The 21,495-nt window shown below is 49.7% G+C and overlaps 1 protein-coding gene and 1 pseudogene across 7 annotated transcripts in view; one reads left to right on the top strand and one right to left on the bottom strand.

Annotated features, from left to right (window-relative positions):
• KSR1 (kinase suppressor of ras 1) overlaps window positions 1-21,495 on the bottom strand; it is a 177,247-nt gene that overhangs the window by 81,473 nt on the left and 74,279 nt on the right. The window lies entirely within an intron of this gene.
• LOC117066564 lies at window positions 20,042-20,884 on the top strand (annotated as a pseudogene).

Genomic DNA, 21,495 nt, shown 5'->3' with positions numbered 1-21,495 from the left:
GCTGTCCTATTATGGAACCTAAGCCTGGGGGAGCACCTACAGGGCATGAAGCTCACAACTGTAGACACACCAGTAAGCTTTTATCCTACAGGTTTAAGTGGAGGCACTCATGTGCCCTATCCTGGCTTACCCCACTCTGATCCATCCCACCCAGTGAGACCAGAGGCAAATTCCAAAACCAGGGCCCCAACCTCTCCCAGCCCCCAGCTCCTTTCCATAGCCCCTGGCCCTGCCCACCAGGCACACACTCACCCAGCAGCTATTCCTCCAATACCTGCCGGAGTTTCCTACCCAGGCCAAGTCAGAGTCCGCCTCTCCCCTTCCTGGTGTGTTGTGTGACTCTTTCAGAGGCCCGCTCATGGAGGGGCCTCATACTACAGTTAACAGCTTCTGCCTCGATCTCCCCCAATAGACATGAGCTCCCAGACTTCTGGGTTGAACACATCTGGGTTCAAATCCACCATATACTAGGTTGCACGGCCCCAATCTAGTATATCTTCCCCAAGGAAGATAATTAATTTTTCTGAGTCTCAGTTCACCCACCTATAAACAGGAATGATGATACCTAGCTCATATTCAACTACAGCATGGAGACCTCCAAAAGACTAGGTTAGAGTCAGGGCAGATATCAGGGTAAGGACCGTATTGCCCTCATATCCCCGGTTCCTACTACAGCACCTGGCACATAACGTGTGCTCAGAAATGCCAGAGGAAGAAAATGTGTGGTCTTTATTCCCATGTTTCTCACAGCCAGCCCTTTCCTCCATTCCACGCGGCTCTGAAACCACCACTTCAAAGGGCTGACCAGAGACAGGACTATAAATCAAACAGCTGTGCAAACTCAGAACCACTCTTTTCCACATTCACTAGAGAGGTCGGGCTGCTGGCACTAAAAGCAGCAGCACTAGAGCCCTTCTGTCACTGGTACATGGCCTTCAAGGGCCCTGCTTCTGGGAATGATTCATAACATATGCCATTTGCACAAGACTTTAGCCACCACAGGCCAACATCGAGATGAGCCCACCTGGCCTTAGCCTGAGCCAGCATTTGGGCCTTACCCAGTTCAGCCTCCCCACAACCTGCCTGCCCTTATCAGCTTTGAGGCTCTGGTCCCCTGCTAAGCAAGCTCTTCACAGTGACTCCGCCTACAAGGATCAGCTCAGATACCCCTTCCTCCAGGAAGCCTTCCTCAAGCCCTCCAGCCCCCTGCCCAGATCACATATCACAGTTCTGATGTTTCACACTTGTCTGCTTCCTTCTTCAGGCTGAAAACTCTGGGAGGTGGGGTCCAGCTGGTGTTCTTAGTCACCAACAGACCTCAGGAACCAGCACAGCACCCAGCACATGGGTTGCTTTTTTTCTTTTTTATAACAGAGATGGGGTCTTGCCATATTGCCCAGGCTGGTCTCTAACTCCTAGGCTCAAGCGATCCTCTTGTGTTAGCCTCCCAAAGTACTGGGATTAAAGGCATGAGCCACCACACCTAGCCTGGTTTGCTATTTTAAAACCTTTGTTGAAAGGATGAACACACAAACACACAATACATTGTGCCAGACAGGCACACAAAGTTTATCAAACAGCAGCAAAAAACAAGCACCAACTGGGCAAGTGATGAGACAGGGGTCTGAACATCTCAAAAGCCAGGGCGACTTCCCTAGAAGAGGAGCAAGCGTTTTTTTTTTTTTTTTTTTTTTGAGACGGAGTCTCGCTCTGTCGCCCAGGCTGGAGTGCAGTGGCCGGTTCTCAGCTCACTGCAAGCTCCGCCTCCCGGGTTTACGCCATTCTCCTGCCTCAGCCTCCGAGTAGCTGGGACTACAGGCGCCCGCCACCTCGCCCGGCTAGTTTTTTGTATTTTTTAGTAGAGACGGGGTTTCACCGTGTTAGCCAGGATGGAAGCGGTTTATTTTTTTAGAGGCCGGTAGAGATCCCCGCTAGACAGCCCAAAGCAGGCCCATGGGTGGGACTGCGCAGAACTTGAAGTGGTTCTTCTCTGCACCCAGATAACCCATAAACCTGGCGAGCTGTGCCTGAGACAAGGAAAAGGGAAGACACGCAGTGCAGCATGACCCAGCTGCTGGCAGGTCTGGTGTCCTGGCAGCTGCTATCTCCCAGAACTTGTCAAGAAATAACCTCTGCAGATTTGGGTTCTGCTGACAGAGCAAAACTTCTCTGGTTCACAAAGGATGGAGGTGGCCTGCAAGCAGCCACTCCCCGTCAGAGTGAAATGAAGCTGCTCTCACTTCTTGGAAAGTTGGTTGCAGTCACAGAAGCACCAAGGGGCTACTTTCCCAGACAAACCACAGTGGGGCCTGCCAGCCCAGCCTTGGGGGCCTAAACCGGGACCTTTCATTGGTAGCGTCATTTTCTCTTAACCACAAAACCGCAAGATATAAATTTTCCGGAACAGACAAGCACCTGGGGTTTCAGGGATGGGACCAGCGGCAAGAGGGAAAGAGTCATTAGGTCTCTGGCCACAGGGGAGGCCCTGGGCTGGAACCAACATCTCTCACGCCCCAATATTCTTTTGCTTCAAGAATGTACTGTGGGCCCACCCCAGCCCTGACCAGAGCCTGTCTTACGGAAAGAGAAGAGTATCAGGTCAGCCACAAACAGTTGGTGGGTGCTACCAATACTACAGCAGGCACTCACTAAGTATCTGGGGCTGAAGGAGCTCAGCTCTAGTCCCGGCTCTGACATCTAAAATCAAAGATCTTGGGGAAATCCCCCTTGGTTCAGCTTCAGTTTCACCACCTATAAAAAAAGTATCATTTTATCGAGGTTGAGGCCAAGGGAGCTGCTGTATACAAAGTGCTTGGAACAAGCAAAAAACAAACCACGGGTCCTATTATTCCACCACTGGTTATTCCAGCCGTACCCAGGAGTCAGTGTGGCTCCATGAAGGATATCTGTAGCCCTAAAGTCCCTTGACACCATTCCCTTGGGTGAACATAGCCATGGGATCTAACCTGTGAGCCTCACTTTCCCTACCTGTTAAATGGGGTTGATCTACCTCAAAAGGCTGTTGTGAAGGCTTACATGAGAAAAATATGAACGTAAAATGTTCAGCAAAATGTGTGGAACACAGAAAACACTCTTGCGGCGGCAGCGGACATGGGTGGTGTTCTTCTCAGGTTCTCTCTTATTACCTCCCTGGGCAATACAGAAGATATAGGTGGGAATCTGCCAATGTTAGAGATGTTAGAGATGGGACTAAGGAAGACCCTGAAATCTGGTCTTGACTTCAGGACAATGCTGGAGGAATCTGCGAATCAGGTACATTTCTTCTAAAGGCAAGAGGACCAAGACCTGTACCCACCCAGCTGACTCCAGGTAACCCAATCCCATCCTCCTTTGAGTGCTCACCTCCAACCTCAGCACCAGAGGATGCTAACCTCCAACCTCAGTCACCAGAAATCACGTCGGCTCCACTTGTCCAAAGGAACATCTGTACCCCCAACCTGGCATCCTGATCGGCCTCAGTGTCATCTGCCACCCCAGCTGTTCTGGTATGACTCTGGCACAGGCCTCCCAAATGGAGGCTCCACAAGTATCACTTGGATAGTGGTGAGGCTTGTCAGACATCCCTGGAGAGCGTGGGCCTGGTTGAGCCGATACTGTGCCAAGGAGAAGCATGTGCCACTGAAGAAAGAGACTTCTGCAGGTAAAGGACACAGCCCCCAGAACTGCGGGGATCTCCAGTTCCCCGCATGGACGCCTCATGCCCCCAACCTGCAGGTCCTTTCCTTGTCATCCTTCCTTTACACTGTGCCCCAACCTGCGTCTCCATAGCTGGTGTCCCTTAGCATCCTGAGCCCATCCTCCACGGTGTGTCATGGCTGTCCCAGGCAACCTACATGTGGGCCAGTCTGATTCGGGAGGCTGGGTTCCTCTGTGGCCACAGAACCAACCATCCCTTGGAGGCTGCCACAGTGGAGCTGGAGCAATAGCTGCCTTGCCTCTAAAAGCGAGACCATTTAGCACCAGCTAAAATGGTAGTCCAGGCAGAAAGCTCCCATGGGCTGCCACAGGGTGTGTGGACAGGGTGTGTGGACAGTCATTGTGCTGGACTGGCTGGGCAGTGCAGCAGTGACAGGCAGACAACCCACGCCTCCTGTTTACCACCAGCACCTGTTCTGACTGGTCAGAGGCCATGCCTACCATTAGTTAGTGGTGCCATCCCTCCTGAGAGAAGCTTGGGTTTGGCAGCCAGGAGGCTCTACCTTTTGCACCATCACACACCAGCTGTGTGGCAGGATCTAGATTGTGTCATCTTAGTCTCCTCCTCTGTAAAGCAGAGAAAATATAATACATGCCCCACAGCACTGCTGAGAATTTGCTGCAGACTCATGTATGCAAAGTGTTTAGTCCAACGTCCAGAACACATAAAGAGCTCACTAAATAGAACTCTGTTAGTGTTACTCCTGCTCAGCCTGCAGAATGACCTCGAAAAGGAGGAGCATGAAGACTTTTGACAGGTGCCATTTGGATTATACCCCACCCAGGCTTTTTTGCACCTTTGCAAAAAACACCTCTTTCCGGACGACTGACTTTGCAAACAAAGTCAGCTCCACTCTAAAATTGCAGGGCCTGAGATGGGGAGGTCTCTTCTGTGGGCAACTCTCAAACACATGATCTTGGCTATGTTAGCAGCCAGATGCCAAGGCCTATTATCGGTTGTCACCCTAACCCTGACTTTGGTCGTTGGCTGCCACAGGATGCTCTCAGTGGCCCAAGTCTTCATGTCTCAGAAGCAGGGTAGGAGGCTAAATCTGTCATGACAGATGTCACAGATGTTAACATATAAATGAACAAATGAATCCAAGGCACAGGCTAACATGGACACCAATTTCCCATGTATAGTAGCAGGCTCCCTCAGTTACAGAATCACGTCAATACCCATTTGTCAATCTAGCAGTGCTAATAATCTCTTCCTTATGTATTGTACCATATCACTTCCTCTGCCTGGATTGTCAGTGAAAATTCCAGAAGCTAGGAATTAGAGTAGATCCCTGATAGCACAAGAGTGACTGACGTTCCAATCTTCACACACAACCCCAAAGCCGGCAATGTCCCTAAAGCACATGATTCCCTCCACAAAATACAGTCATGTGTAACTGAAAACACTACAGACTCTTCCAGACTTCTGATGGGATGTACTGTGTACTCAACATTGAGTAAAGAAAAACAAAGCTATATCGGGATGTGGGTGCTGGGCAGCACACTGGGCTCACTCATTGGCTCAGGGATGCTCACCGGCATTCCTGCCATCGAGTCCAGCCTCAGCCAAATGACAAGTCACTGCTCATCCTTTACCATCACTCGCAAATCATGAAACCACACATGTGAAACCCACAAGACTTAAAGGTGTACTTCATTATTCCCATCTTACAATGAGGAAACCAAGGCACCAGCCTTTGTAACTTTCTTGAATCCTATGGTTAAAGAAGGCATTCCAACCTCAATCTAATACTCTCTATGCACCTCTCAAAATAATGACTCCTGCAACCCACACCCTAAGCTGTCTTGACTGGTACAAGCAGGATGGCAGTGCTGGCAGGGTCTACCTCTTTTGTGATCCAAAGCCCAAAATCCAGCCACGCCTAGACTGTTCCAGGCAGTGAATCCTGTGAATAAGAGCCACAGGCTTGCCCACACCCTCTAAATGTATCTAGCCACCCAACTGGGCCACCACCTCTGGTCCTGACTTGCAGTAACCTACCCTCTGGGCTGTACCCCACCCCGGCTCTAAGCCAGCACTACGCTCATTAAAACTAGCCATCATCCTGCCTATAACCTGAGGCAATCCCTTTTAAGAAGATCCTCGCATGCTTTACAGAATGACACGAAGCAAATGGACAGTCACTCCACTCGTCCATCACTTGCCTCTTGTTTTATTTAGTCCTCCTGTGGCAGGTGCAGCTCCTGGACAGCTTCCAGCTCACCAGCACCCACAAGACCCCGACTCCCTCCTCCTCAGTGGGCAGCACCAGACTCTTATGTGGTGCGCACAGCAGTCTTTGCTCCTGCCAAGTCGCTGACTACACCATCCCAAACTTCAGGATGCCACCAAAGCCCTGGCAACTTACTCCAGCCTTCCCTCCAGGGGTCCCTGAAGCTGCTGCTCCTCTTCCACTATTGGCCCGTCCTGTCCACGCCTCAGGGAAGCTCCCCTTACATCTTCCACTTCCGAAAGCTAGAGTGCGTTTCTGGGAACTTCCCGCCAATCCAGTCAGCTAAGCAGTCTAGCCTTGCTGCCATGGCCAACTTGTTGCAAAATGATTTCTGAGAATGTAAGGAGGCCTCTGGAGGTTGTGATGCAGCTGACAGTTCCACGCACAGGCATGCAGCAACCACAGCACCCAGCTCCAAGGGCACCAGAGACAGCCCTTGGCTCCAGCACTGCCCAGCCCTCAAGGACACCCACGGGGGCTGACATTCACGGGCATAGGGCAGAGCAGGAGAAGCACATGGGGAAAGTGGGGCGAGGAGAGGAGAAAGTACAAGTGACCTCAACCCTTAAGCTGGGCATTTCGCAACAGCCAGCCCTCGCCCAGCCCGGCCCGCACCCGCACTCTCCTGGGGAAGCTGCCAGGCTTTTGCATTTGTGTAGAGACAACCTCCCCGCCAAGCCTCCCACCAGCAATCCTGCCTTGACGTCAAACTCAGAGTCGGGGAACTTCAAACACAAACAAACAAGTCTAACCCAGACCACAAGTGGAGACGTTCCCAAGGAGGCCAGGGGTGAGAACGGCCACAGCTGGGAACTCAGGGCCTCCTGCCCTTCCCTCAGCTCCACTGGGAATGCAAAGTCTGAGGACCTGACAACAGACTGTAGATGGGAGGTTCAACCCCAGGCTGAGACAAAACGAGCTCACTTGTCTAAGAGTATGACTGACTGCCTTTGGCTGGTGCAGCAGTGGGTGCAAGAGACCCTGTATGGAAGCACTGATGAGTTAGTTCCTCTGTGCAGCTAAGCACCCACTTAGATAAATCACTTGTTCCCACTGCTCCAGTACTAAGCATGAGCAGTCAGGGAAAGAAGAGACTATGTGGTCAAATATGGGTTCAAAGCAGCCATAATGCTTCCTGGGAAATGCAGAGCTTGGGCTGGGCCAGGGTGAATGGCCAAGGGCCCGAGTTTTCTCAGCAACAACCGCTAGGCCATTTCACGCGCCATGGAGGTTGTGAGATGCACAACTGAAGAGGAAGGCATTTCCCTGACCTAACAGCCTAATACAGCTCCCACCTGCAAAGTCAAGGTGAGTCCAAACACTGCTCTTCAGAAAGCAATTCTTTGAAAAGCCAGTAAATGATCTGTCTTGATCTGCCTTTCAAGTTTTCCTTCCTACCTCAATTCGATACAACCACCCCCCAATACCTCATGTGCTGTTAGTACCAGCAGTCCTTAGGGGTTGTGGGGACAAACAGGACTAAATCATGAGAAAGCAAGACACCCACTTTACCCCCTAACTCCCCTGTGGCTGAAGCAATTGAAAAAGGGCAACGAAGAACTTCTGCCCATCATCCAGTCATTCAACAACCAAACCTCTTCCCGATGCTAGGCACTGTTGGACTCTACGGACAACAGTCATAAGCAGCAAGGGTTCATAATTTTCAGGAACCCACACAAGTCGGGGGAACGGATGTGTCCGCACAGACACCTGACCGAGGGCTAGGAAAGGCAAAGCAACAGACAGCAGTTCTGTCCCAGTATGAGCGTCCATGACACAGCAGCCCCGCTGCTCGGCGCTTCTGCTGGGAGGCTGAGGGGAGTGCTGGCCCAGGTGTCAGGAGCCACAGGTGCGGTGTTGCTTACAGACCAGATCCTTCATTAGCACGGCCTGTGTCCCAATTCAAACACACACTCCATGTGTTTGTCTGAAGGTCACCAGGCCCACAGCGCACAGCATGAACTAGTTTTTCCCTCCGCTCAACCCCTCAATCACAACAGGCAATCCTGGAGTATTACTGACATTGCACACTGAAAGGGACCTGGGTGTGAATTACCAAGCAGGGGCCTAGGGGAAAAGGCAGAGGCTGCACCTAATGGCAAAGGTAGATTTCTGCCAATGGGCCAAACCCCTTACCTATCCTTAAGGCCTGTTCCCTGGGGAGCCACTGGAGGGGAGGGATGGGGAAGGCAAGGCACCTTAAACTCTGATCTATGTGCACCAACTATGAGAAGGAGACTGTGCCCGATGCTGGAAAGATAGAGGGCTTCCTTTCCAGGGATGTGACTGTTGGCTTAGCAACTCAGGCCATCACAGAAAAGGACAAAGGGCTGGACAGGGGCAAGGGGCAAGGACAGATGAGTGCCCCGGACACCAGGGATCAATGAATGCAGTGTGAACTCCCCCAGAAGGATGAGGGGCGCCTGAACCGCCACGCCCCGCGGAGCACCATGCTCAGACTGCTCATCTCCACCTAATATCAGCTCCCAGCTTCTCCCTTGCTCACAGGACCCAGTTTTGTTCAGGGTAGCACTGTGCCCAGTGATGAACTGGTCTCAGTCAGCGGTTCGCAGCCCGGTCTTCATATCACAGCCCACGAGCCTCAGCTTCAGCAAGTGTGACGTAATTGATCTGGATGGGGTCCCTGCACAGCCATCATGATGATTCAGTCCCCACTTTCAGCTTCCCTTGAAGCTGGTTAGCTGTGACAGTTTTGGCTAATGAGGCATGAGCACCCGCCTGCTAGGGGACCTGCTGGGAAAGCATGGGACAGATCTTGGGGCTGCCCAACACCTCCTGCCCATTTTGAAGACGGACAAGCTGCAGCAGCCATCTCACAACCACAAGGATGGCAAGAACTGCCTGGAAAACCAGACAGCATCCCTGTTCAGCTGCAAAACCAGCACATGTATGCCACCTAACTCCAGACTCATTACAGGAGAAACATAATGGCCTATTCCAGTCACATTTTCTGTTACTTGCAACCAAAAGTAGTTCTATTAAGTCCACACTGTTCCAAACCTCCTTCTACGGCTAATGTTTCTAAGGCTGAGGCTTCCTGCTGGCTTCCAGAAAACCTACAACAGCAAAAAAAAAGGTATCCCTCATTCTTCTTCGAACCACATGCCATCTAAAAGCATTCTTCCAAAAGTTCTTAAATCTCGAAGAGTAGGTAATTTTTATGAAGTCCAACTTAACAATCTTTTTTTATTTCCTATCTAGGAGATATTTGTCAAGCCCACATTCACAAACATGTTCTCCTGGGTTCTAGAAGTTTTATTGTTTTATCTTTTTTATTCAGGTTTTTGATCCACTTTGAGTTAATTTTTGTATTCCAGGACTGTTTTAACCACAACTGGATATAGTCTATTTAACTGGGCATTCCTATGTACTAGGTATCATGCTATATACATTCTCTATTATCTCACCTAATACCTACATGAATCCTCTGATAGGTATTTTTATTTTATTGTTTGTTTGTTTATTTATTTATTTATTTGAGACGGAGTTTCGCTCTTGTTACCCAGGCTGGGGTGCAGCGGCCTGATCTCGGCTCATTGCAACCTCCGCCTCCCAGGTTCAAGTGATTCTCCCACCTCAGCCTCCCAAGTAGCTGCAATTACAGGTGCCCGTGACCACGCTCAGCTAATTTTTTGTATTTTTTAGTAGAGACGGGGTTTCACCATGTTGGCCAGGCTGGTCTCGAACTCCTGACCTTAGGCGATCTGCCTGCCTCGCCCTCCCAAAGTGCTGGGATTACAGGTGTGAGCCACTGCACCCAGCCAGTTACCATTATTAATCTCATTTTACAGCTGAGGAAACTGAGGCTGAGAGTTACATATCCTTGAAAAAGGACCCTAGCATACTGTAAACCACATGGAGTACCTTAGAGTACCTTCAAGTCCATTATATAACAGACATTTGCCGTGAGCTAGAGATATGGAATCCTTGTTGTTCTACCCTGATTCAGTTGATGCTGAGTGTTTGGGAAGACAACCCCCAGCTGCACCCCTGCACTTAGGAAGACACATGAAGACTCAGTTTCCCGGAGTGCACAAGGGGAGTGTGGAAGTGAGGCAGGCTATGTAAGATCTTGCATTTGCTAGAGAAAAAGAATAGGTGGGGGAGCCCCTGCTCCTGGCAGTGGATGGTGAGGGTTCTTCTTCCCTACTGTAGTCACAGGATCATCTGAGTCTACAATACGAGTGTAGACGACCACAGCAGATTGAAGATGGCCACAAAGTATATGACACTCCTCCAATCTAGAGGTCTATTTCCTCTCCCCTTGAACCTGGGTTGGTCTGCGGCTACTTTGTCCAACAGAGTACAGAGTCTCCCAGAGCCCTGACTACTATGACGAAGAGACCATAATGAGTGGCCCTGGGCCTGCCCCTGATGGAATGGTCCCCACCCAGGAGCCAGTGCATGAGCAGGGCCTTCTTGGACCCTCCAGATCAATGGCTGGTACCGCTTTTGTTTCAGTCAGGGAACCCAGTTCATGCAGGTCCTACAAAGTTCCAGAAGGTCCTGGAATGCCACACTCAAGCATCTGCACTCAATCTTGCAGGCGTGGGGTGGGAAGCAAAGGAAAAAACGTGATCAGATTTGCATTTCTGAACGATTCTCATTCTGGAAACCATAAGGAGGACAGATCGAAGTGGGTGTGGAGAAACCAAAGACAGGAAAATCAATTAAGCAGCACTGCAATTCAGCAAATGATAAGAACAAAAGGTAATTTAGTTAGTGGTAGTGTGGGTGTAGAGGAAGGAGAAGATTCTAGAGCTGTTTTATTAGTGTTTTTACTATAAAGACATGACTTCCCTTCTTGCTTGTCCAGGGAATTTCTGGCATACCAGCATATCTTTAGCAGGAAGCTGAAGCACTGAGTTTCTCCAGCAAATGAGCCGCCCAAGCAGAGCCCTGTTTGTTGTTTGATTTACTAGGACTTGGTGCTTCTCGGGGAGGGGCCCTTCGACTGGAGATTCCACCCTCAAAGGGCACTCAGCCCATAGGCAGCCCCAGCCCAGCTGTCTCTCACTTCAGCGCTGTGCCTGCCCTGTCTCCCAGGCAGAGGGGAACCCTATGCTTGCCAACAGCACAAGCCGCCGCTCCAACAGTACCATCTCCAACTCTTCCCCACACCCCTGGAGGTGGGTCAGACAGAAAGCAATTGTAGAGAGGCAGTGTCTGCCATCGTGGCCAGGCCCCATAGGGCCCTCTCCAGCCAGCTGGGGATGCTGCTTCCATCCACCCGTCTCCATCCCACATGCAGGGCAGGAAGCATACTAGCCCCTAAAGAAGAGTGGGCCTAGGTGCTCCTGGCAAGACAGAGAGGGAGATTTAATCATTTTAATCAGAAAGACCATGGACATTAGAGTGAGACAGACCCAAGTACACATCTCACCCCTGACTCCTACCAGCTAAGGGCCCATGGGCAATTGAATGTCTGAGCCTTTATTTCCTCTGCTATAAATGAGGGGCAAAGAGCAGCCTCAAAAGATCACTGTGAAGACAAAACAATATGACACAGCAGCTGGCTGACGGTGAGCTCCCAGCAAAGATTCCTTCCTATCTTCCTTCGCTGCAATCTTAATCTTAACATCAAAGCTGTGCCTTTGGCAGCCGATAGGAAAACCAGGACGGGTGACTGGGGAAGAGCGCAGAAGGCAAGCGTCCAGAAGAAGGATCACGATTGTTGATCTGTTAATGTATCTGCAAGCTTCCCACGGAACAAGGAGAGCAACCGGCTGTGAAATGAAGCTCTATGCATGAGGGCAGATCAGCACCCACACTCTTTTAACAATCCACTTGTACCAGAGGCCCAAGGAACACCTCTGGCACCAAACCACCACACTGAGTTTCAAATGAGACCAGAATTACCCCTAGTGACATGACTGTCTGTTCTTTCTGTGGCACACACCAATGTGATGATCATGTACCTTATGGATACTTGGTCGCAGCACCTCACACTCAGTCACGGCACTGCAGAGTTTACGAAGCGCTCTGGCAAGACAGCACCTCATCTGATCCTTACTGCAAACCAACGCTCAGAGGTAAAGGGACATGGCCAAGGCTACACACCATCCTATGTTGTGGCGCCAGCTTCACAACCACTGCCCACCCCAACTCCCACCCAGGAAAGCACGATTTTAAATTCATAGATTAAAACAAAGCACCCCTGAGACACTGCGTCCCACCCAGGGTCACTCCCAGTTGTGACCTCAGGGACCTCTTAGATGCCTCTCGGGGAAGAAAGTCCTGACAAGGACAATCACGCTTTTCCTAAAGCCATCTGAGAAGGTCACTGATTGGCCACAGCCATCTCCACTGTATAATCCTCAAAGCTCTTTTCCTGAGGGACCATTTTGTCTGGTCAGAGGAAGAAGATATGGGATGCAGGGAAAATAAAAATCAGACCTGGAACCCAGGAATAAAATTGCAGCAAGGTTTAGGTGATATCAGCTCTGGGAGGGAGAAAGAAGGCAAGACCACCCTCTCTAATAAGCAATGGCTAAAGATAACGCAGTTATCCCCCTAGGCCCTGTGCAACTCAGGCAACACAGCTGTAACTGGGCTCAATCACCAGCACCACCATTAGTGGGGGATGAGAAAGGGCTCAGGGGACAGGATGCCACCGCTGCATAATCCCAGGAATGCCAGCCAGGGGCAGTATAGTGATGGATAGTCAGGTGCTGGGGCCTACAGGCCAACAGACCAGGGTTCAAATCCCAGCTCGGCCACTGACTAGCTGCTTTAACTCAGATTATATAACCACTCTCTGCCTCAGTTTCCTTATCTGTAAAATGGGGGAAGAGGGGGATGTCTGTTGCTTCACATGAGGCCTGCTAAAATAGATTAACACTCATTGTCAGTCATCTCTATCATGAAAATTCCAGTCTCTTGTATTCTTTGAAAGCAGTTAGTCTGACTTGTTTATTGCTTTAAGATTCTTAAACACATTCCTGGATGACTCCATCTACATGGCATGTCCCAAGCTACCCTCGTGTATTCCTTGAAAAGGGGCAAACATAGACAAGGCCAGGCATGGCTGGAACATACCCACACTGATAGGATGGCTTTCCTGGCCCTTACTTCATTCTCAGAAGGTCAAGAGCTGGGCACACCCGAGCCAAACTGTGCAACACAAACCTCCGAGCACAGTCTGTGCAGAAGAGGCAGGCAAACCAGGATGGGTAACAAGATACACACAGCCCGAAGAAGTCAGCCAAGGAGAGGCCTGGCCCGCAAGCTGCAAGGGGAGCTACTCTCCAGACCTGAATGGTGGTAACACGGCTGAAAAAGACACACACACACACACACCTGTCACCCTGGACAAGCTCTAGCTGAACAGAGTGGGGATGCATCTCAAATAAAGAGAGACGGTATGCTGCCAAGCTCCCAAGAAATAAACTGACCACCCTTACTGAAGAAATTAGACAATGATAGCTAACTCCAACAAGGGTGGCTATCATGCGCTAGACACTGCTTTAAGTGCTTTATGCGTACAGTCAGCATTTAGGATCTGTGGGTTCTGCATCCATAGATTCAATGGCAGATCAGAAGTCTTTTTTAAAAAACGAATGGTTGCGGCTGGGCGCGGTGGCTCACGCCTGTAATCCCAACACTTTGGGAGGCCGAGGCGAGCGGATCACGAGGTCAAGAGATCAAGACCATCCTGGTTAACATGGTGAAACCCCGTCTCTATTAAAAATACAACAATTAGCTGGGCATGACGGTGTGCATCTGTAGTCCCAGCTACTCCGGAGGCTGAGGCACGAGAATCGCATGAACCCTGGAGGCAGAGGTTGCACTGAGCCAAGATTGTGCTACTGCACTCCAGCCTGGCAATAGAGTAAGACTCTGTCCAAGAAAAAAAAAAAAAAAAAAGGTTGCATCTGCATCTGTACTGAGGGGGCTTGAGAATTTGGATTTTGGTATCCTAGGGGGTTCCTGGGAGCAGTCCCCTGTGGATACCAACGGACAACTGAACTAACTCACTTAATCCTTGCAACAAACCTATGAGAGATGCCCTAACATAACCATCCCCATTGGACAGAGGCATAAACTGAGGATGAGGAACAGTCTCACATTATGTGGCTAGTAAGTGGCAGAGCAAGAAACTGAACCCAGGAAGTTCAGCTGCTCAGCCCATGCTCTTAACCATGGGTTACATTACCTCCTTGAATGACTGAGACTTTTGGGGTGCCTACTGTCCATCAGGCCAATGCTGGGCATCTTGGTACAAATGTTCTCATGTATAAAAAAGGACTCAGAGAGTCAGGAAGCTAACCCAACGTCACCAGCTGGTATGTGCCAGAGCCAACTTAAACTCATAAGAGGCTGATGCCCCATGCTGTCCCTCCAGGCTTGAGGCGCTGGGTCTGACCTTCCACAGTTTGAAGGCTGACCTTTCCCACTGTGCTCCACCAGCAATGATGCAGATGGAGACATCACTGACACAGAGCACATGAATCCTGGTGAGAAGCCCCGGGGATGCTCTGCCACCTGATCAGGAGGAGGCCAGAACCTTCCAGAAGGCCTGTGGGAAAAGCAGCGCCTGGGAGAGAGTCCCCCAGCTCCAACCTTTTTCCTAGCACAGTCCTCTCCTCCACAGCGGCCTGTAAGCCACATCCTACCCCATCCCACCCGCTGACAAAGAATCAGAGTCAGGGCCTCCTGCTAGCTCTCCAGTGGCAAGGGCTCTCTGTATTTAGCTTTCTGACGTAACAGCTCAAAGCGGAGATGCACGCACTCACTCTTGCATAAGACCCGATTTCACTCACACAGACCTCAGGGCAACTCAGTCTCAAGTGCTGCAGGCTGGAGCACAGGGTGGCCTCACAGAGCAGCCCGTACCTGAAATGTACCTCTGCCATGCAGGACAGCACATTCCCAAGAAGGCCAGTTCTCCCACAGCCTATTCCCAGGTGACCCAGCTACTGTAACCCTCCAGGTGGAGGATAGCTCACCCGCACCGAGAAAAACCGGGCAAACCCTACAGGGCTCTGCATCTCCTGCCCTCTGGCCTTTGCAATCAGCCCCATCTAAGGACCACGTCAACCAGTGGGGATTATTAGCAGGACCAGACTCGTCTTGAGATGTCTGAAATGCCTTTAAATTACAAAATCCTTGGATGTTCTAAGAAGGGCCTAAGGTCATCTCACAGAAATAGATGAAAAACTGATGAGGAAACTGAGGCCCAGAGAGGGACCACGACTCAGTCAAAGTCACACAAAGTAGAAGGCAGTGCCAGGACGGTCTCCAGGTCTCCTGGTTCTGGTCCAGCTCTCTTTCCCCCATATTGGACGGCAGAAGGCCTGGTTCAACCTGCTGTGAGCGACTGGTCTGGCTGGTAACACTGGTTCCCTATTTTTATTTAACAAACAGGGACTGTTTTAAGAAGTGTATAGAATGCTAACTCATTTCATCTGGGGTGGTGGGTGTTATTACTATCCCCACGTGGAGGTGAAAGACAGAGAGACAAAGTAACTGTCCAGGGTGGCAGGTGAACCCAGGCAATGTTATTCCACCATCCAAACCTGAGCCTTGAGTGCTGCAGTGGCCTTTGTCACCGCAGCTCCTCAGGGTGCCACTGGCTGTGTGCTGAAGTGCTCTCTGGAGCTCAACAGCATGTTCCAAGCAGCTGCTCAGAGGAGCAGGGCTGAAGCCACCTCCAGCGCAGCACACATCTCGGCAACCCCACAGGAGGAGTTCTCCCCCAACACTCGCCCACAGAACGCAGGGGCCAGATCTGCCATGACGGATCCGAATCTGGGACCAGGCAGAAAATGGACCCAGGTATTCACTATACCACCTCCAGAGACCTGCAGCATGTGACCAGGGCCACCCCCTCAGCTTACTGTCAGGGGAAAAGGTTTGCCAGGCAGCCCCTCCAAAGGCGTGGCCTCTCGGTCACCTGCACCCTCTGTAACCCTGGGCCTGTGAGGCAGAAGGGGGCCGCCCTGCAGTGCCAAGGCCATGATCCAGCAGGCAGGACTCTGCACCTTTGTGCACGGCCTCCTCAAGGCTCAACATCTTGAGTTTTCTTCCTGAAAAAGGAAGCCATTTCTCAACCTATTGCTACACACAGAGACTGAGAAACACAAACCGAGAGGCAAATGGGGCACTGGCCCCAAGGGAGGAGAATGAAACGGGGAAGGGCTGGTATGGGCCAGTCTGCCTGGGGTAACCAGCAAAGGGACAAGGAAACACCCAACATAAACTTGTCCATCCCGACATTGTTTACTAGAGGGACACAGTGCAAACAACCCAAAGACCCAACAATAGAAGCACAGCTAAGGAGGTGATGGTAAAACCACTTACTCAACTATGACAAAGCCACTGAGCAGGTTTACAAAAACATAGGAAGTTTTTTGTGTTATTTTACTAAGCGACAGGCAGGACAAAAAAATCTGCATGATGGATGGCAAGAACTACGTAAGTAAAACTTTGTACACACAGTCTTTGCCTGGAAAACACAACTGAAAGAAAACACAGCAGAAATGTCATTTATGAATGGGCTGATCTGAGTGGGAAGGCTATAGGTAATCATTTTCTTCCTTCTACTTTTCTGTGTTTTCCAAATGTTCTGTAATTACTGTGTACTGATTGTATAAGGCTATGAATGGTAATAATACATTTTAAAACGTCACAAGAGGAAAAGGGAGGGTGCTGGTGCTTCTCTTCTAGCAAAGGGAGAAAGGTTCAGGAGCTCACGGTAGACGTACTATTTGGAGCAGATCCCTGCTCAGGCTGCCATGCCCAACCTCACCACTAAGGCCGGCTTTGCCGGTTACTCCATCTGCCCTGCTGGGTGTTTTGTTTTGTTTTGTTTTGTTTTGTTTTGTTTTGTTTTTTTGAGACAGGGTCTCACTCTGTCGCTTAGGCTGGAGTGTGGTGGTGTAATCACGGCTCAGCATAGCCTTGACCTCCCAGGCTCAAACGATCCTCCCACCTCAGCCTCCTGAGTACCCAGGACCACAGTCGCACACAACTACATTCAGCTAATTTTTGTATTTTTTGTACAGATGGGGTTTCACCATGTTGCCAAGGCTGGTCTCAAACTCCTGGGTTCAAGCGATCCACCCACATCAGCCACCCAAAGTGCTGGGATTACAGGCATTAGCCACTGCACCCAGCCCCTGCTGGGTCTTTAGATGGAGCAAAACCTCACTGATTCCAAAGGGAAAGATGTGGAAGGAAGAGCAATTTCATAAGATGGCATTAGACTCATTTTGCTGACGGGTGTGGGATGGGCTGGTTTGTTTTTTAAGAACAGTGTGCGTCCATCTACTCATCCATTCAAGAGTATCGAGTACCCACTGGTTACCCAGTATGGTGCCAAGGCCCTGCAAACAATACAGAAATGAATGACCCATCTCCTACCCTAAAGACCTCAGATTCAAGTGGGGGCCAAAGATATCAAGTTACAATGCAAAAGTGTCTTTGACAAGGGTTTTCAGATACACGCAGGCTGCGAGAATTCAAATATGAAAATTAAAGCTTCTAGCTTCAGAGAAACGACAGGTGTCAGGAAAAAGTTCACGGAAAAGATGAGCTTTGAATTGGATCTTGAAGAATGAGTGGGGTTGCATGAAGAAGTCAGTTAAACAGGCCAAGGAAATATACATGTTTATCTCAAAGGAAAGTTACCTCTGCCAGCAACGGTAACAAACCTCCCACCTTAATAATAAGTAAGGAAATACAAAATGGAAACATATGGGTAGATGTTTGGCAACACTGGCAGAGGGACTCCCCAGTGTGGCTGTGGTAGGAGCATAGCAGGAGCGTGGAACGGCATCGCCCCCCTGGAGGGCAGCAGAGAAACAGGACGATGCAACAGAAGCTCCACAAGCGGCCCCCACCCCTTGAGCCAGACTCCACTTCTAGGAATTTATCCTAAAGAAACAATTAAGTGTAAGCATAAGCCTATTCAGGGAAGTGTAACTTAAAATAGCCAAACATGGGGAAGTAGGTAACTACATTCTGGTGTGTCAATCACAGAAAACTATGAGGCAACTTTTTGTTTTTTTTTAAAGTCCCTTTTAACAGTGTATTTAATGATATGAGGCAATGCCCATAATCTTCTAGAAAGTTAACAACTCAAGATAAGGAAACTACATTTGCAGTATGATCTCCACATCTCTTTTTTATTTTAACTTAAAGGCATTAATTTTCTTTTTTTAAGTTTGAGGTCAATTTCTATTTTTATAGCAAAATTAACATCTCAAAATGTAAACACTGGAAATAGAAGTTTTATTTTTTACTTTTTTGTATTTTCAAAGAATGGGTATCATTTTTATAATTATAAAATGTTATTCAAATTGAAAGAATAATAAATGGAGCTTTTTTTTCCCAGTAGGTTTTTGGGGAACAGGTGGTATAAGCTTTGTTTTGGGATTTTTGTTTTTGTTTTTTTCCAGTAGAGACAGGGTCTCTCTCTTGTCACCCAGGGTGAAGTGCAGTGGCGTGACCATGGCTCACTGCAGTCTCACACTCCCAGGCTCAAGCAATCCTCCCATCTCAGCCTCCTGAGTAGCTGGGGTTACAGGTGAACACCACTACCCCTGCTAATTTTTTTTTTTCTTTTAATTTTTGTAGAGGCAGAGTCTCACCATCTTGCCCAGGCTGGTCTCAAACTCCTAGGTTCAAGAGATCCTCCCTTCTTTTGCCTCCCAAAGCACTGGGATTACAGATGTGAGTCACAGTGCCTGGCCCATAAATGAAGTTTCAGTAGGAAGAGAAGAGGGCATCCTAGGCTTAAAAAAACAGCAGAAGCCAGAAGAGAAGTACAGGTCTCTCCTGGGATGGAGAAAGAACTGAACATCATGGTTAGACAGAGCTGGGCTCACGTACTGGATCTACTCTTTTCTAGCGGTGTGACCTTTAACAAATTACTGACCTAGTCCTGAGCTTCAGTTTCTCCCAAAGACTAAATGTGTTAACTTGGCCAGGCACAGTGGTTCACGCCCGTAATCCCAGCACTTTGGGAAGTTGAGGTGGGTGGATCACCTGAGGTCAGGAGTTTGAGACCAGCCTGGCCAACATGGTGACATCCTCTCTCTACTAAATATACAAAAATTACCCAGGTATGGTGGCATGCACCTATAATCCCAGCTACTCAGGAGGCTAAGGAACGAGAATCGCTTGAACCCCAGTAGGCGGAGGCTGTAGTGAGCTGTGATGGCACCACTGCCCTCCAGCCTTGGCAACAGAGTGAGACTCCATCTCAAAAATAATAAAAAATAAAATAAATGCATTAACTTACACAGAATACCTACTCGATATGCTAATTAGGTCAGAGCCTTTTCTACTGACCAATAAAACAAATTCCATCCTGGATGACCCACAAGAGGTAGGGATGTTCATTTATGAGACACATAATCAATGTAATAACAGCATGTGGGGAGAGCAAAGAAACACTACATTAAAGATATCATACAAACCCTCCCAATTTCAGAAACATTAAACTACGAAATATATCCTAAAATCAAGAAACTATGGAAATTTATGTCTTCTAAAGACAGTGCTGACCAGGATAAATCATTTGGTGAAAGCCCAAGATATTACTGTTTTTCTCATGATTCTTATACAGTCTGATCTGTGCCCCAAACAAGAAGTCAGGTCGGGCACAGCTCACGCCTGTAATCCCAGCACTTTGCAAGGCCAAGGTGGGCAGATCACTTGAGGTCAGGAGTTCAAGACCAGCCTGGCCAACATGGTGAAACCCCATCTCTACTAAAAATACAAAAATTAGCCAGGCATGGTGGCTGGCACCTGTAGTTCCAGCTACTCAGAAGGCTGAGGCAAGAGAATCGCTTGAACCCAGAAGGCGGAGGTTGCAGTGAGCCAAGATCATGCCATTGCACTCCAGCCTAGGTGACATAGAAAGACTGTCTCAAAAAAGAAAAAAAAGGGGGGGCGGGGCACGCCGCTGCAGTGTCTCCTTTTGTCATCCAGGCTGGAGTGCAGTGGTGCAAACATGGCTCCCTGTAGCCTTGACCTCCTGGGCTCAAGCAGTCCTTTTGCCTCAGCTTTCCAAGTAGCTGGGATTACAGGATAGCTAGCGGCCAGGAGAAATATAATGGAAAATGCAAAACAATGAAATTATAAAACCTGCCAAATATTTCTTAGAACTAGAAAAGAGCACCCTGCTGGCTTTAGTAGAAAAGTACAAATATGTGCTGGAATGTAAGAAAAGTGATGCACGAACTATTGGCCTTAAGCAATGTACTTGCAGGCGCTGGCCCACAAATACAACTCTCAGCCGAGCTGTCCCTGCCAGATTTCAAACAGCTGAAGAAGTGCTGGGAGAACATCAAGGCTCGGACCAAAACAATTACGGCCCATGAAAGGAGAGAGAAGGTGAAAGGCAGTGTCCGCCCCTCCTGAGTACCCATGTCCTAGGGAAAGTGATCACCAGCATGCTGCTGGAGCAGCTCTACTTCCTGCAAAGCCCCAGCCGCCCCCCAGGAGGAGCCCGAATACCACCCCGACGCCAGGGCCCAAGAATCATTTGCTGTTTCAAATACAGAACTGCGCAATGATGAGAAAGAGTTCATACGTTTTCCAGTACGTTAAGAGGACCTCTCAACTTGAACCCTGGTGTTCAGCTGTCAGAATAACAGCCTATAAAAACTACAGGAGCAAAACCTCTCAGGAAGGTGCTTTAAAGAAGATGCATGAGGAAGAATACCATCAACAAATGTCCATCTGACAACTGCAACTGATACAAATGAATGAGGTACATTGTGGCCAAAATCCAGCAGATGGAGCGAGAGTGTGAGATGGCAGAGGAGGAATACAGGATAAAAACGGAAGTTCTCAATAAAAAGAAGATGTATTGGGAAAGAAAACTACAAAGTTTTACCAAGGAATGGCCTGTTTCCTCTTTCCCAATTCACCCTAAGACTTTGGGGGTGGCTCTCTTTTAATTAATCTGTGTTGGCAAAGAATGTCTGGAACATGGACTTGCGGTCAGTAACCTGTAACACAGCTACAAATAGGAAAATTCGAGTGGTAATGAGAGGTGACAACGTGCTAGCAGCCCTTGCTCTCGGCACCTCCTCAGCCTCGGGGTCCACTCTGGCAGCACTTGAGGAGCCCTTCAGCCCGCCACTGCACTGTGGGAGCCTCTCTCTGGGCTGGCCAAGGCTAGGAGCCGGCCCCCTCTGCTTGCGGGGAGGTGTGGAGGAAGAGGTGTGGGCGGGAACCCGGGTTGCATGCAGCGCTCACAGGCCAGCACGAGTTCCAGCGGGTGCGGGTGCAGGCTCCATGGCCCGCACACGGAGCGGCTGGCCTGCGCTACCGGCCCAGGGCAGTGAGGGGCTTAGCACCCAGGCCAGCAGCTGCGGAGGTTGCCCCGGGTCCCCCAGCAGTGTCCCCTGCCAGCGCTGCACTCAAATCCTTAGCTGCCTTCCCACGCGGCAGGGCTGGGGACCTGCAGTCCACCATGTCTGAGCTCCCCCATTGCAGTGGAGCCTCCCCCATGGGCGCTGCCCCCTGCTCCATGGCGCCTGGTCCCATCAACCGCCCAAGGGCTGAG

This window comes from Trachypithecus francoisi, unplaced genomic scaffold, assembly GCF_009764315.1.
Source record: "Trachypithecus francoisi isolate TF-2019V2 unplaced genomic scaffold, Tfra_2.0 Lachesis_group20, whole genome shotgun sequence".
In the NCBI taxonomy this organism is placed as follows: Eukaryota; Metazoa; Chordata; class Mammalia; order Primates; family Cercopithecidae; genus Trachypithecus; species Trachypithecus francoisi.
The sequence above is the reverse complement of the archived record's forward strand: the minus strand, read 5'-3'. Positions and strand labels throughout refer to the sequence as shown.